The sequence below is a fragment of the Sinocyclocheilus grahami genome, unplaced genomic scaffold (genome assembly GCF_001515645.1).
Source record: "Sinocyclocheilus grahami isolate Dianchi unplaced genomic scaffold, SAMN03320097.WGS_v1.1 scaffold245.1, whole genome shotgun sequence".
Lineage (NCBI taxonomy): Eukaryota > Metazoa > Chordata > Actinopteri > Cypriniformes > Cyprinidae > Sinocyclocheilus > Sinocyclocheilus grahami.
In genome coordinates, this window is record NW_015505424.1 from 1058076 (window position 1) to 1060579 (window position 2504).

The 2504-nt window shown below is 38.7% G+C and overlaps 1 protein-coding gene across 1 annotated transcript in view; it reads right to left on the minus strand.

Annotated features, from left to right (window-relative positions):
- LOC107598142 (adhesion G-protein coupled receptor G2-like) overlaps positions 1-2504 on the minus strand; it is a 26046-nt gene that overhangs the window by 22882 nt on the left and 660 nt on the right. Inside the window, exon 3 of the mRNA XM_016289414.1 lies at positions 2391-2434. The gene's annotated coding sequence lies outside the window, so the exon portion shown is untranslated. The remainder of the gene's footprint in view (positions 1-2390; positions 2435-2504) is intronic.

Below are 2504 nucleotides of genomic sequence, written 5' to 3' on the forward strand. Positions count from 1 at the left end.
AAGAAGAAGTAGAAGAGGCTTTGACTTGCAGGTATACACTCTTATGGCCAGATGTAGGCCTACTAAACAGGGCAAATTAGCTCCAAAACAGTGCCGATTGGCGTGGAAATTTCTGCAGGTGATTTACTGATAACGCTCAAATTAAAGAACACAGACGCAACATCTCATTTACATATCGACCAGTGCAATATACCAAGCACAGCACAAATTAGCATAGTCGCAAATAAAGAATAAAGACATAAAGAAGCCACAGTACGTTGAAAAGAACCGGAGGCCAAAATATGAAGGTTTGCTAGAAGTTCTGATAGAGCTGGTATTGAGTGGCTCCTAGTTGAGGGTTCCAAGTCGTCTTTTATTTCCTGAAGCAAATTCAAAATAACATGACTTGGCAAACGATATGTTGGGCTGTCAAAATGGCTGAAAAGCTAAATTAGAATTTTGTACTTAAATATTATCAAAATTCGAATTATATTCGAATTTAAAATGCATAATTTCAGTTAGGGTGAAGAAAAGCTTTTGGCTTCTCTCCTGAGGCCACAAGAGGGCGCATCGAGCAAAATATTACTAATGCACGTTTATTCAAAGCATAAGATAACATGACTATCTGTGAAAAAAGTGCATAATGTTTAAAATAATGTTTATAAACCAATTATAATTAAGTTGCTTAAACAACTATAAACAAAACAGCATCATGTACGTATGCACAGTTTAATACAAAGGGCCGAAAGCCAAGCACACGGAGTACTTTTTCATTTAAAAACATGAGATGCAGTGGGATGGGAAATACCTGCCTTAAAGTCTCGATATATGTTTTTTTAAAAGTTAAACCTACATTAATTTTACATGGCTTTCTAAACTCGCAGCTCTTTTGTGCGAGACGCGAGTGCAACAGTGATAGATGTCCCTCTAGAAAATGCGTGAAATATGTGTTCAGTGTGAACGGCTTGGTTTCAGTTTTGATGTAAACAAGATCTTCTCCACATTGATGTTCTCTTTTCCCGCAATATTTGTAACAACGCAGCAGCGCCGCATCTAGTGGCTTCTACTGGATAGGCTAACAAAAACATTATAATGCAACGACACTTACATCGTCATCGCATCTCGTGCGCCGCTGATAAGCTGCATCCTTAACACACACCTACAATTCGAATGCAACGTTTTTGCATTCAAATGTGGATTTTTATTTTAAATTAGATGAATATTCGAAATTCGAAAATTTTTTACAGCCCTAGCTGGGATAGTGTATTCTTCTGGCTTTAATACGTGTAAATGAATACGTGTGGAAAAAATCCTCTCCCTTCTACCGCAAGCTCTCTGTTCTCTGACGCGAGTGCAACAGTGATAGATGTCCCTCTAGAAAATGCGTGAAATATGTGTTCAGTGTGAACGGCTTGGTTTCAGTTTTGATGTAAACAAGATCTTCTCCACATTGATGTTCTCTTTTCCCGCAATATTTGTAACAACGCAGCAGCGCCGCATCTAGTGGCTTCTACTGGATAGGCTAACAAAAACATTATAATGCAACGACACTTACATCGTCATCGCATCTCGTGCGCCGCTGATAAGCTGCATCCTTAACACACACCTACAATTCGAATGCAACGTTTTTGCATTCAAATGTGGATTTTTATTTTAAATTAGATGAATATTCGAAATTCGAAAATTTTTTACAGCCCTAGTTGGGATAGTGTATTCTTCTGGCTTTAATACATGTAAATGAATACGTGTGGAAAAAATCCTCTCCCTTCTACCGCAAGCTCTCTGTTCTCTGCAACAATAATTGCAGCCATTTCAAGCGCAAAATAGTTTAAGACTTGTTTTTATTTAGGCGTTAAATAATGGTGCAAATGCCAGTTATTTGACAAACGCAAACCTTAGTAAAACACCTTGCATGATTCATTTTAATACTCTCCTCCCATAACTTTTGCGGCTGAAAGGGAAACTCCTACAAATGCACATTCAATAAGGTCAGGCACAAAAATAACTGTGTCCATGCCTTTTCAGTGCTAATTCATCACTGCGCGTCTTTAGTAAAACCTGACAGTACTATTTTAACGCCAAAAGACGGTTTGCGCTGGCACAAGCTGTTAGTAAAACTGGCCCTTGATATCTAAATCCACACAAGGATGTAGATCATTCTCCTACTTGTAGCCAAAATAATGGAATATTCTTTCAAGAATTTGAAATTCAGTCACACTCTCGGAGTTTCAGTCCAGACAGTCCAGTTTCAACTACACAACCAGGGAGCTTTCTCTTGCCACAGACATCAATAAAAAGAGCGTCCATGCTGCTTGCAAGACACTATTTTAACTTTGCCTACACCATATTGGTCACGGAATAGACTACTTAGCATTGCAATGGAATTAAATAGTTAATAAAACACGACTTACCACACAGTGCAAGGCAACCAGTGGACTTTCACTTCTGCTTTCCCCTACACACACACACACACACACACACACACACACACACACACAGTCACACACACACACACACACACACAG